This window comes from Columba livia, chromosome 7, assembly GCF_036013475.1.
Source record: "Columba livia isolate bColLiv1 breed racing homer chromosome 7, bColLiv1.pat.W.v2, whole genome shotgun sequence".
In the NCBI taxonomy this organism is placed as follows: Eukaryota; Metazoa; Chordata; class Aves; order Columbiformes; family Columbidae; genus Columba; species Columba livia.
The window spans coordinates 28,745,476-28,760,059 of record NC_088608.1 but is presented as its reverse complement, the minus strand read 5'-3'; the positions used below and the strand labels follow the sequence as shown (position 1 = coordinate 28,760,059).

General features: G+C 36.9%; 1 long non-coding RNA gene across 1 annotated transcript; it reads right to left on the bottom strand.

The window, feature by feature from the left end:
• Positions 1-6,819: 6,819 nt before the first annotated feature.
• LOC135579871 (uncharacterized) lies at positions 6,820-14,121 on the bottom strand. The gene is made up of 2 exons (XR_010473716.1): positions 13,938-14,121; positions 6,820-13,800 (listed from the first exon to the last, which is right to left on the bottom strand). It is a non-coding gene; the product is annotated as an uncharacterized LOC135579871 (long non-coding RNA).
• Between the last annotated feature and the right edge of the window lie 463 nt (positions 14,122-14,584).

The following is a 14,584-nucleotide window of genomic DNA, read 5'->3' as shown; positions in this document are numbered from 1 at the left end:
TGTCATATAATGCTGTTATGAGAGGTTTATACTTCCAGTGACTAGTGGATTTAAGTTTTTGCTTGAAACTATATTTCACTGGAGTCACTGCAGCTGTAATATAACACACTCTCCTGACTATAAAAATCTAGTACTGGGCCTAGCTAGGCATAGAGTTTCATACCTTTTGTATGGATGTAGAGCATGGGCTGGGTCTCTCTTGGCAGATTAAGGAATGCAGATGCATGGCCAAGCCAAGTGGATTCCAACAGGAAGCCTCTGAGACTGGCAATTGTTTTCACTCCCTTTGTTTGATTTCATTAAGACGCTCAGAAGTTCCTGGTTTCATAATGGGAGCTGGACCACTGAACAGAAAAAGAGGCTTGATAAAGATAATCAGGCAAATACACAACACCAGCTATTCCATTTCATGGTGGTGGCATCACATTTTCAGGCTAATAAGACACATGTGCTGGGCTTGCTGCGTGAGGGATGAGAAGGATGTAGATCTTCAAACCTGACCTCCAGACCAAGGTGACAGAACTAAACTGCGCTTGGTTTGAAGCTCTTCCATCACATTGAGGACCGCCTGCACGTGCTGTTGCTTCCCTGGGTTTTTGTGGCAGTTACTCAGAAATTGGTAACACTTGCAGAAGAATTTATTGAATGCTCAAAGTTAAGCTGTCCTCCCCTTTTGCAGAGGGATACTGCGGGATCAGTGCACGGAAAATTACCTCTAAGCAGCCACATCCATCGGAGAGAGAACTCTGATGGACAAGAGTTCAGGAAATATTTCAACTTTTATTAAAAAAAAATAAATATTGGGCTTTCTGATATATCTCAATGCTAGTTGGATTCCTCTCTAAATTAAAATGATGACAGGAACCTTAATTCTCTCACAGCATTTGGGTCCTGAATAGAAAGTAGAAATGTGGGATTTTGAAATTGGCTTTTTTGGTTGATGGATTCTGTTTTGCATTCATTTACCGGGCAAAAGTGTTAAAGATCAGCCATTACAGATGCTGTGGTACAATGCTGTGTTAGTTGTGAGTAACTGAATCAGCTTAGATGTCAAAAGCTGTTTTCAGGATTTTTTAAATATTAGTTTGTTATCAATCAGTCTATTTTATTAAAAAAAAAAAAAAATCACACCTAAAAATATCTATCCTGTCATTGAAAAACAAAATGTTGAAGATTAAGGCAGTTTTGAAAAAAGCAAAAAGTGTGAAAACATTGCTCAGCATAGTGCTCTCCATGTGAATAGAGAAATAAAGCAATAAAAATGGTTCCTTATTCTGAATTCTTACTGCTAATTCCATTTGATACTTTATAGCTAAGGAAGTATTTTTTGAGACTGTCAGGCTTCAAGATGTGAGTGAAGTCATGCTGACAGTCATTCGAAATTTCCACTCTGGCATTTTGAATTTGATTAAAGGTTTGAGCTTTTAAAGCTAAAGTGCATGTTTTATATAGCACAGTAGGGGCCTTATTGTCAAATGGTCTGAGGAACTGTGAATCGACAGCTATCATCAAAATAGCACAAATCCACCAGCAAGATCTCCTAAAAGACTGTGGGGTGTTATTATAGCACCTAGTGGAGTATAACATGTTATTTATTCTGCAGACATTTTTCTTACAGCCGTCAGTCCCTTTGTAACAAAGGCTCTATCTAAAGGAAATGCGTAGTTTCTCTGGGGCATGTGAGTCCTTGTCAAAGAAAGTTCTTCAGTGTTTCTCGTGCGATGTAACAGCGGAGACAAATTTATACTCTTGTTTTACCAGTAGCTTGCACAGGGTATTTTTTTTTAGTGCATATATGATTATCAGGTACTGGCACAGCAATACAATCTTCACGATGGGACTGTTGTTGCAGCATTGGGTTAAGCCTCCTCATTTAGTATTGGTGAGGAGGCAGAGGCTTCAGTCTTATGGAAAAAGGGATATCAGGGAAGGAAGAAAAGTGAGATGTCTAAAGGCCCCAGGCTTCCACATGTTCTGATCAGGTAAGTTGAAGGCTAGAAAGCAGAATCTAGTGCTCACTGTGGTCAGTTATTTTAATTCAAAGAGGGGTGAAACAGCAATGTAGTGAAGCAGTTATTTTCTCAGTCTGTTACTTGGCCCATATAAGAAAGTGGAAAATACGTGAGAATTTGACCCTTCATTTCAAATAACGCCAAAAACAAATATACAAGATGAAGCTGGCTCTGTTGAAGTGTGATGAGCAGGGATTTGGGTACCTCCTCCATGCTTGCACCCCAGTTGACAGTCCCTTGTCTTCTGAAGGAAGATAACCGAAGTTAACATGACAAGCACATCTCATGCCCAGCAAACAAAATGATTCACAAAGCAATCTTTTGCTGGGTTTTCTTTGTCTCTACTTTCTAGCCCTCTTCAGCAGCCTTGGTAATTAGGAAATATTTCCTGCTTTGTCAGTTCAGATTTATTTGTTCTCGGCTAGTATCCCCCACATGGCTGGAATACAAATCGTTTGCCGGAAAAAATGAAAAGTGATGAAGAAGAGGGTGATTAATGACCTAACATTTTATTTTACCAGATAAAACGAGGGGTTTCACTCCGTTTGCCTCCAGATAGTGTTTTGTATTCATTTTGCAACACAGTTAGAGCTCAATTGTATCAAAAGTGAAAATTCATAAACCTACAGCAGTATGTATGAGGAATGATTGATTGCATACAGCCAGAAAATTCTTGAAAAGATAAACTAATTCTGTGATGAACAACGCATTTCATACTCAATTAATTATACAGTACATTTTGTTTCAAAATATTAAATGCCTAGAACTATCTTCTGCCTGAAAGCATCTGGGCTTTGTAATGAGACAAAAGTCTTGGGTTCAATCAGCTGTCTGTATGAGAGTTTAGAATGACTTATGTCTGAATTAAAGAGAGGTTTAGGGCAGTGATTTCCTGGCAGGAAATTAATAATGAGCTAAATTAGAACATGCCTAGAGATGATTTAAACAACTTAGCTAGCATTGTCTGTGACAGGCTGTCAAATTTTTTTCCCCAGTTCTACTGTTGTCTAGTAAATAATTGAAATCATTGAGATGTTGGTAGTGTACTGTGACTCATTGTGCAAAACCAGGCTCATTCATATCATCTTGCAAGAAAATTTTTATGGAAAAGCAAAAAAATCCAAAAGAAAGTAGACAGTCTACTGTATTTGAACAGAAGATGGGAGATCTGAAAAGTATGTTCTTGTGATGCACAAAGTGTTGTGGTTGAGCATGGCAAAACACAGGCCTGGTGTTTCCAATTGAGATAGCTTTTAGTGTTGCTTTGTATATTGTCAAATAAATCCTATCATCAGAGCAGATTCGAGTCCTCTTCACAGTGCAAAGGATGAGAAGATTGAACCAGAGCGAAGTAGCTGATGTTTCTGGCTCCTTCAAAAGTGGTATTGTACTCAATCACCTTTTACTCCCTTTAAATCAGTGTACACCAAGGAGAATTAAAAAAGACACAAAGCTGGGGAGAGCACTTCAGGGTTAAACATTCAGATGTTTGAGCTGGTGGCAAGAACAAGCACTTTCCCTAAGCAAATTATCAGGAAGTTCTGTCTGCCTGGTCAGGCTGTGTCATGCCAAGATAAATTATTTCTGACCTTATTCTTATTTGGAGGTAAAACAAAACCCAAATCATTTATCTTACTGTCCAATTCTTAAAAAATTAATATCAATTCTACAACTTCAGGGAATGAATCAGAGAGGGCATGAGTAGTTGAATGATGGCCAATGACACTAAACTGCCTGCTGTGTGCTGAGAGATCTTGTTCAACAAAAGTGACAAAACGATACAAGCTCATATTATTCAAGTGGCTTCTGAAAATGCAGGGCTAATTCTATGATTGCCAGTCATTTTGGGGAGGGGTGGCAACAAAAAAAAAATCCACTGACCCACTATGAGCAATTTTACTGGGGAGGCAGAAAGAAAAGGGAGATTATTCATATCGCCCTCACAGCAGAACAGAAACTGGATAGCTTTGCCTGGGCAGTTCCTAAGACAATAAAATGTCCCATTTTCTGTTCCAAAGACTGAGCGAACCTCTGACTGGAACAGCTTCACATAACTTGGAGTCTTCAGAAGTGCTGCAGCATTTGCCTGCTCTGCTGTGTCCTTGCAGGTGTTGGAGTAGAAATAATTCCCAGGAGAAAACCAGAATTGTAGCAGCATGCAAGAGCATCCCCAAAGAAGAAAGGCTGGCAGGTAGTGCTCACGACCCATTTACTTTACAATTGAATTTGAATCCCGAGGGCTGCCTATTTTCTGTACATGAACAGATCCCATAGGACTTAAATAAGAATCTTTTGCATCCCAGAGGAATACACAAAACACTGTAATACTAGTCACTTCCCTCCAAGAAAAAGATGGTGACTAAACATTTATCAATATTAAAACTCAGCAAAAAAGTAGTTCTTCTTTCAAGATATTCTGGTAGAACATTTTTCACTGAAATAGCCTAACAAGCATAGTTCCATTAATCTAAGTGGAGTTAGATCAAAACAGATCATGTACAGTGTGGATTTCTTAGACTGGTTCATAGTAGCTTAGATTGTAGGAGCTAATTTTCCAAGCATCAGCATCATTCAGAGGATGAGAAAGACAACTAGGTATTGAGGGAAAGCTACAGCAAGGGGACAAAACATTTCAGTATTACTACTATTTTCTTTGTGGTCCAGACTTCTATTTAGTGGTATAATAAATGCATATTGTTTCATGGAGAACTAACAGAAGAGTAGATGGAAGTAATGGATCTGTAAGCATAGAAGTTCCCTTACTTGAAAACTGAGGTGGAAACTGTAATGGAGAATTAAGAGAGAACCGAAGTATTGAAGTGTTTACATTGTCTAGTTTACTGATGTTCAGTTATATCTTAATGGGATTGTTGCACTTAGGGTATTATTTACAGGCACTGTATATTTAAGTTAAGTGAGGTTACTTAAAATATGACTGTCTAATGTCTAGAAATACAAATAAGTAAATGCTACTTTGTTGTTTTTTTTTTTCTTCTCACATTAATGCAGAGTTGTTTTGATACTTAATCTTTCTCAAACATTTGCTTTATCTTAGCACATAATTAAAAGTATTTCTACTCAGTTTTCTTTTTCCTTGTGGGAGAAAAAAACAATAAATATCTTTTACAAAATGCTATGAAGTCAGGAAGTAGCACAGCAGTTTTGTGGTGAATGCAATGACAGTTACTAGATCCAAAGCTCCAAAACTATTTGCTGTTACATTGATACTTCTTTTTTAAGGCTAAGGAAACTAAGTGCATGCACTGCATCATATTGGAACGAAGGCATGCAGAGCAACATTGAGATTAAAGGCCACTTTGCTGTGTAAAGTGGATCCAGTAAGTTTTGGATACTGCCTTTGTTTGAAGACCGCATTCTCTGGGGCTGAAGACTAAAAATAGTTCAGCTGTGGGTTTTCCTAAACCCGCCGCACTGCATGGTTTCATCATGACTGTTTCAGACAGTACGAGTCTAAAAGGGAGTGAGATGTAACTATAGCAATTGCATAATCCTCCAGCAATTACACATTACAATTTACAACAGTCCCAATTTCCAAGTACATTTGATATGGAACAAAAAGTCATGTTAGAAAGCAATTAACTCAACAGGTTGTTAGAACATGGGCATATCTGCTCTGAAAAGGAAATTCTTAAAAATTTCAAGGCACAAAGGAATGATGGGGAAGAGTTCAGGCATCGTGTACAAAAAATAATTTGATACCATGAAATTTGAAAGAAACTACTAAGCATTCTGGGCACTTTCAGAGCCATATTTGCAGGTAGATGTATAAAAGAATGCAGTTGGCCCTGGTCTCATTTGCTTTGGGTCCCTTTCTGTTCTGACCCAATGAAGTTTGGCAGAGCATGATAGCTTTCTGCTGAACATTGTCAGTTTAGTTGCTTTATGTTAATATAAGGACTTGGGTTTTATGTTGCCTGTTTGTTTACAATGTTTGTTTGGTATATTATAAAAAACAACAAACAGGAAGATTATTTCTTTTATAATACTCAATTTCATAGGTAAACTCAAGAAAGCATTTAAGACTTGAAACTCCAATAACATTTAATTTGTTACAGAAATTTTGACATTACAAATGTTTAGTAGGATTCATTGTTCCCAAACTAAAGTAATTAATCTTTACTGCCTATACATAAAAAGCTACCCCAGTCATAGTGATACAGTTTACCTGTAACAAAATAATTTTTCAGCTTAAGGTCTCAATTTCAAACTGCTGTAATCTTGCAGTGAGTGTTCTATGATTTTTGTGGATTGGCATCAGATTTGTGATGTGAGTAGTAACTCAGACGTGCACATGTTCAGGGCACCTCAGTGACCGCTCGGACATCGGTCATGCCCCCAGTCCTGCAGTACGTGTTTGTAGCTGTTTCTGTCCCCTTTTGTAAGCACTATAATCTTGCCTATTTAAGGCAGTCTACACATTTGTTAGAAGGCTGGTTTTCAATTACCTTCCAAATACTGCCATAGATTGAGAACATGGATTAGCTAGACAAATGATTCAAAGCTAATTAGTTAAAAATAGATTCCCTTTTTCCAAATACTCTTTCAGTCCCCTTCAGCTATTTAGCACTTTATAATGAGCAGAATTACACTAGTGGGCCACCTTTCAAATACATTTTCTCCTTAAAAATCAATAAAGACCTTTTAAAAAATTCAATAGTCAACACCCATGACTTATACAGGTGACTAATTCAATACAATCAACATATCAAGTGATTTTAATTCTACAAGTGAACACAAATTGTCACTGTTTACTAGAGCACTTATATTAAAAGTTCATCCATGAAAATTACAGACTGTCATTATAATTTTTATTTTTGCTTACATAAACCTTTCAGAGAATGCTTTCTGCATTTAGTAGAACAGGGTCTATTGGCACACAAATTACTCTTGAAAACAAAATAAATCATTCCCAAAGTAAATTTTAAGCAGAAACATACATTTCAGTTGATACAGCAGCACAGTTACAAGAACATCAGCTGTGTAACAAGATACATACAGAACTGGTTTGCAAGCCAAGCAATACTATATAAACTGATCAAGCAATAATTCATTAAATGAGCCCTCCTATGCATGATTTGAAGCCTGGGTTAGGAGCACCACTGTAACCCAGGCTTGATTCAATTACCCAGACAGTAAGAAAACAATAGAATTTAAACAGAAAGTAATGCTGAAATTACAGTGAAACAAAGGCAGGATATCTCTGAAGTGTCCCTTGGATTTAAATTTGGATATTTGAGAGTGGTTTGAGGAAATTTAGACCTTGTGTGTTGTACGAGTGTCATCAGTGGTAGACAGAGGGGACGACAGAAGCTCTTAGCAAGCAAGGATATGGTTCTGGTCCCAGCAAGGTCACTCAGTCTAATTTCTGCAACAGACTCCTGTGGCACCAATATTTAATTCTGAGCACTGAAATAATACGGTAGGGTGCTGGGCAGGGCTGGGGGGACCTTATATTTTGGGTAGAAACTGTAATATATTGGCGCAAGCAAATATTGTGCCTCCTGTTTCTAGCAAAACTGTGGGGTCAGAAACTATTGTCTGTGAAATCACAGGAAGCGTCATGCTGTGGCTTTCACTGGAACAAGCCTGTTTCCCCCACGAGCCAAAGAAAAAGGTTCTGAACTCTGTAAAGTAACTAAGCCCTGGTTTTGGTAGTAGAGGTTTATTAAAAGCAATACGTCAGTATGTCCTGTTATCTTACATATGGAACATTATTATTGGAATAACTAAATTTTTTCCAATTATTTTCTTTATCCTCTCTTGATGCTTGGAGTTGATGACCTTCAAAGTTGTTTTAATAAATTATAACATACTATGCTGAAAATAAAGGAAAATCAAAGTTTCCATATAATTAAAAGATAGCTTTTTGTATAAGATTTACACAGATCACAAAACTTCCCAATAAATATGCCATATCTGGGAAATATAATATTTTTTGCTGCTTAATTGTATTCAGTTTTATTTTAGAAAGTGTCTGAAAAATACCTCAGGATTGCAATCAGATTACAGTTTTTAAATTGTCATGAAGATGGATTAGATTTGTTGTACCATTCACTATTCTTATTACAATTATCAGCACAAAAACGAATTCATAATATGTCATTTCCTATTCATTACAGACATTGTCATTGCGGAATGTGAAATGAGCATTAAAATGCCTCACACACCCTACACAACATGACAGTACTGTAAATCAGACCAGTTTGACCTTTCCAGTGTTCAGTTATTTGATATGTTGGTCAGTCCTATTGCCTGTTTACTTGAAATTGGTTGAACACGCTGTTGGAAAACTTTGCCTTCATTTAAGATATTAAGCTTACAGTAGGCCTACCGTGGAATTAGGATGTCAAGATTTAGCAGACTGTATGTTAAAGTCTTTAGCAAGTCGTGTGTTTCCATTAGCATATATATTTGAATATATTAAGCAAGTGACAATGTCTGGCTGAAAAGGAGAGAGATTCAAGAGTAACTTGCCAGAAGGAACTTCAGAATATGGCAAATTCCTGTAAAAACCCACACTGACACTCTACTTTTAAAACATGAATCACATTCACCTTACAAAACTAATGAAACCACAGAAGAGAAAACAGTCAAGATGATATAAAGAATAGCCACAACATTAAAATATTATGTTAATCTACTGTTAGATTTAGGTGGCTATCTTACCACATGAAGCAAATGCATCCTCATTAACAAATAGAAGTTATTAACACTATTATTCTTTCTTTTTCTTTTCTCTTCCTATTCCTTCCTGCCTCAAATATAGCCACATCTTTTCACCTGTAATGTCAGTAATAAACCAGCTTTGCCAGGTGTACTGCATGCAGGATTTTGTTTATATGGAAGGTAGTATGGGACATAAGTCATCTTTTCTTATGGGCACCTCTTTTACTGTGGCTTGGTATATAATAATCTGTAATTAAGATGATTAACCAGTGGGGGGAGCAGTGTAGTAGATGATTAAATGTTGATTCCTCTATGTTTGGGAAATAAGTTAAATATTTAAAATGCTATTTTTAAGATGGTGCATTATAGTAACTGAAAAAATGTCAAACACTCCCTACAGTTTAGCCAAAATTTTCAAAAGTAATAAGAAATGTGGGGGTTTGCCTGAAAGGGGAAGTTATTTTCAAGAATTAATTGGCTTACCCTTTCTAAAAATCTCACTTAACACATTTAAACTTAAGAACCTTACCTTTTTTTCACGTCTATGTTAACTACATTAAGTCTTAGGTACATTAACACTATTTCAATACTTTTGATTTAAAAGCTGAAAATAAAGTATCAAAATTATGAAAATTAAAACAGGGTTAGAAAAAAGGTAGTCTTGCTGTTCATGATGGTTGAGATAATGAAGGGTGAGCAGTGAAAGAGGAAACAAGAAAATATATAGGTGCATTAAATATATAATGGTAAAACCCTTGATAGATTTTTGTCGAGTATAGAAGCTCTTTCAGTAGAGTGTTACTTGTTCAACTAAATAGGATTAAGAAAAATATCAGTAGATTTGTGCAATTACAGTATGTATCAAAAGCCTTTGAGGGCAAATATCTGGAAACATGACTACTAAAAGGAACTGGAAAATCATTAAAAAGACTTTAATTAAATACAGTCTTATACAGGAAAATGTATTGGAAAAGCAGGTAAATTAATTGAAGATTTTGAATTTGCTACGAGATTAAAATCCTTCTAAATATAAACCATTGGTCACTTTGCATACTCTCAGGCCTTTTACCTGCTTCATTTTGTTCCAGGATTGTAAAAGCTGTTTTAGAAGAACAGTATTTACCTCCACAACCCACCAAATGGGGTCAGTTTTGGGAGACACATTCTGAACAGCTCTGCTGTTACTTTAGTGTTTATAACTCATTTTGAATCCGTGAAGAATACATGTGACTTGTGTTGGTATGTGGACATGTATGATGTTTGTTCAGCTAATCTCTAATTTTGGATGCAAAACTTGAAAGCACTAAATGGAATTAAAGACACTGAGCACAAAAAGATGAAATTTCTGAGTTACTAAATCTTCTCTAGCTTTTTGTCTCAAATGGATGTTAAAAGCATTCGAAATAAAGAACAGTGTCTCCAGATCAACCTATCTAATATAAAAATATAGAAAACATGTCTCATATCTTTTTTTTTCAATAACTTTGAAATGAGTCTCAGTAAAGGAATTTCAAATACTTTCTGTTTTTTTCAAGAAATATGTTAATTTATTATATTTTTCCATTTTTGCTATAAAGCACTGAGACTGCCAAAGGGTTTCTACTTCTGAAATTTTTCCTATACCTTCAGAAAAGGTATCGTTTGCTCCTGCTTAGTTTGACTTAGGATGTTTTTTGCTTTTCTTTTTGGTCTTCAAGAATCTGGGACAACTTGCTGGGATTTAGCCTGGCTGCGGGAAACATGTGGAAATGTAAAATGCCAAGCTTCCATTTGCATTTCTAAAAACTCTTTCTGACCATAATTTTTTCTCTTTGCTCTGAAGCAACTATATTTTTTTTTTTTCTCCTCACTTGAAATTGCTTCTCATGTATTAATACATTAAAACTCTCTCACTCAGCTTCACTCTGGCCAAGTCCTGGCTGCCAAAGGAAGAATTCAAAGGAAGGATATTTAGAGTAGCAGATAGCCATGCTCATTTATAGGGAAAGTTTAATACTTTTGAAGCTAGGAAGCTCTTAAAACTATGTAGCGTTCAGGCACTTAATATACTTGAATATAATCTGAATTAAGTCTGTATGTCTTACTGTGTACTTACCTCTTCTGCAGCAAGCTTGTAGCATCTAGAAATTATTCTGAAAAGTAGACAGAAGAAAATATTTAGTTTCTAGGTTCCCTCCTCCTCACGATGATTTCCAAACAACCCTCTGGTTATATTGTACTTTCTCCTCCTCCTTTCCTGAGTTCTGGCTGGTATTTTTTTTTTTCCCAAAAGCTGATTTTGAGAAGAAAATGGGTGAAAATATGGGAGGGGGAAAAAAACAAAACAAAACAGCAACAACAAAACCACAAAACTGGTTTAGATAGTTTCCATTTCTGTTTGGCTACAGAAAGAGTTAGGTGTGTTCTAGGTGAAGTTGCTCTGATGGAAACAAGTAATTCCTGGTAACTTTAATTTTGCCCAGAATAGCAAAACTTGATGAAGTAGGTGTTACGGTTTAGAATTGCCCTGGCTGTTGGGTGGTGGTAAAAGTCTCTGTGGCAAAAACAATGAGTGAGCTGATTTTTAAGGTGCTCTAAGAAAATGAATGAATGCTGCAAGTTTGGTTTCTGAATCTATCATGCAGAACTGTCTTGTTTTTTCTAAAAGAGGGAGTAATAATCAACTTAAGATCTGTTTCCTCCTATTGACTGTTAATTTTGTAACAGAAAGTGAGAAGCAGATGCAAACTGTCCTCTGGATCTATGGTATTTCTTAATTTCTCTACAAGTAGGGCCCTGATCTTGCAAATTCTCACTGTTTTAATTTCTACTGGGAAGAGGGGCCGTGTGTATGGAGAAGGATCTTAGGCTGCAAATTGCAGATGTTTATTAAAGCTGACAGATTTGGATACTCTTTGAATACTCTTCTCACCTAGTCAAAATTCTCAGTAGTCAATCACATCAACATCAGAACACAGAGTGGTTTGAGTCGGAAGGGACCTTTATAGATAATCTAGTCCAGTCCCCCAAAGTCACATGCCAAACATCCAAAATGACCGTGTTATATCCAAGTGTATAGTGGAGGGCTGAAGAAGACCTTCTTGAGGCCAATCACTTGTTATGATGTACTGTGTTATAATCAGCTTTTTACTGTGTCATCCAACCATTTATAAAAGTATTTTCTTACATGAATTATTTCACTGTTATTGGCATGCAGGGCCTAGTAATTAATTGTCCTAAAGAAATTCATTTCTCACTGACCTGTCGTTGTTTTCTGCCTTTGCTTTAGAACAAAGCTGATGTGCTGTAAATCATTCTCAGTCTGCAGATTGCTCACATCCTTAATTACAGTTATTTGAAGACCAATCTCTCTATTGCAGGAAAAAAAGCTAAAAACTTTCACTCTACGCAAGTACAAATTAGACTAAAAAAGAAACTTTTCACATAGTTTAGGTTCAGCTGTCTAATTTGTAAATGTTGGTTGTAAATTATCTAATCAGATGGTTTTCAATTAAAATGATGCACTATGTTCATTGTACGGAAATTCCACTTGCGGGCTCACTCACAGGGCAGCTGATTAAATTGCTGTTCTTAAAACCAGCCCTTCTATTTTGTGGATATAGAATGTGAATCAATCCTATTGGAGTAACGGGCCTTGAAGATAAAAATGCCTTACAGAGTAATAGATGAGTTCAGAATATTTGTAAGAGATCAAAATAAGCATTCTGGTTTTGGTCGAAGTGAGACCCTGCATTTGCCTTCCGAGAATTATGTATGGCCTCCATTATAACAGTAAATGGGGCAAATGCAAATGAAACCTCTCTGGTTTTGGCTGACCTGAAGTACAGGAAAGCTCAAAAAAACCCCTCATAAAGTGACTCTTACTTAAAGTGGTTGTTTCTGGAGTTCCAAGAATACAATTCAGGAGTTAATTCTTGTAGCAGGGCCATTGTATTGAGTAACAAGGGACATGGTGCGTTATTCTAGCCTATGTTCTGTAGTCTATGCTGTCTTTTGTATGTGCTCCAGTGGCAATAGTTTCCTATTTATCCTGCTTATCACTGTGTACTGAAAGCATTATTCTAAACCAAGTTGGTATTCTGTAATCCAATTGGTCCTGATCTTCCATAGCCTTGAGAGGAAGGGTGTATATTGACACTTCAGATTATTCCGTGTTACTGTACTCAAAGTCAAAAGGAGGAACCTTTCACTTTTTGTTGAGTGATGAGATTACTATCATGTCCCTGGTTCCAAAGTCACAGTTCAGGAGAGGAAAGTTCTCTGTGCTTCTCCTACACCAGTTGTCTTCCTGTTAGAGTTTTGAGAAGCACAACTAAAGCTGGGCCAATGGTGAATTTTTAAGGCTGAGGGTTTGAATGTGGTCAATAAAAAAAGTAACTAAATTGGTTGTGCACTCCTGCTAGAAACTTGTACCTCAAAATGGATGAAGTAAGTTTAGTGGTAAATGCAGCAAACCACTACTTCTAGAAATAACAGGGACACAGGGATTGTCAGCCATACAACTGTTGTTCAGCTATAAAGAGCATTACCTACCTGGAAACTTACTGGCAGGTACCTTGTTAGCACTGGAAAAAATAATTTAGAAGGTTGCATTTCATTATAAGAAAAGATCACTAACATAGCAAAATAATTTCTTTGATAGGATGACAAGTGGAAATAGAAAAGAAGAAATATTGAGAACAGCTTTGTTTTGCAGCAAGCTATGGAGCTGTTGGGTCCCTAGATAAGAAATGCAGATGAATCTGAAACATATGAAACATCTCTAAGGAGGAAGTTTCACCTTGATAGCGATGTTAGAAAAACTACCCTAAATGATATCGTGTGTAGTGAGAGGCTGCTCAGCCATGTCAGAGAGATGCAGAAAAAGAGGTGGTGGAGCAGAAAGGAACTTTTTAAGTGAGAAGGCACAGGGGATTCAGAAACTAATGGCTCTGAAACACAGGTTTGTCAGAATAATTTTCTTTGAGTTTTAGCATGCCTTCTCCATTCTTTAGGGCTTTCCCTGTGTGGTTGTACTGCTGAGAGCGCTTCATTCCCATTGCAAGCCATGATGAAAGGGCAGAGGATCAAACCGAGGAGATGACAAGTCGTTACCCTTATTCTGGAAGAGAATTCATTTCAGGAGTGACAGGTTTAGTATACACGAAGATGCAGAAAGACATTTTTTCCTACTTAAACAATGTTTCCCTCTTAAATAGTGACATATTTCTACCATTCAAAGAATAAAGAGATACCTACCTGCCAAAAACAAATCATAGCTGCTGTCAGAGGCTTCTTCCTCAGATGCCTTCAGATCAAGTACATTCTGCACTCAAACGCTTGACATGGCATGAACCTGCGATGTGCATCGAATTGCACCGGAGTGAGGAGGCCTTGTGCTGGAAAGGGAATCTGGGGCCGTGCTTCTTGGCTGCTCTTCTCTCTGTACCTTTGAGAAACAAAGACCTGGAATGTTTAAAATAGCAAAGACTTAAGAAAAATCATAAGGAGCTACTTTGTTTGTGATGTTAGTAACATTTGCTTCAACAAAATGCAGCATTTCCAATGCCTCACTTGAAGATAATCTTCTTTGGTTTAATGTGCTTCTTCCTGCCTAGAGTTGAGGGCAGTCATAGAGAATTGGGATTTCCTTTGCCATCTGTAGCTTGATGCCTCTCACCCCTCTTGCCCTCTCAGGCACAGGCTTAGCTACGGCAGAGAGGATTTTTGAGATTACCTTGTCTGACTCAGGTTATTCTTATCATGTAAAATAATATCAGTCAATTATTTCTTCTTGCTGCCTTCGTTTTCTGGAACTCCCAACCTTTGTTGCAGAGAACCACAACTTTCCAGGGAAGTAATATGAACATTATGGCCAAGCATACTTTTGTATGTCCTGAGAATAT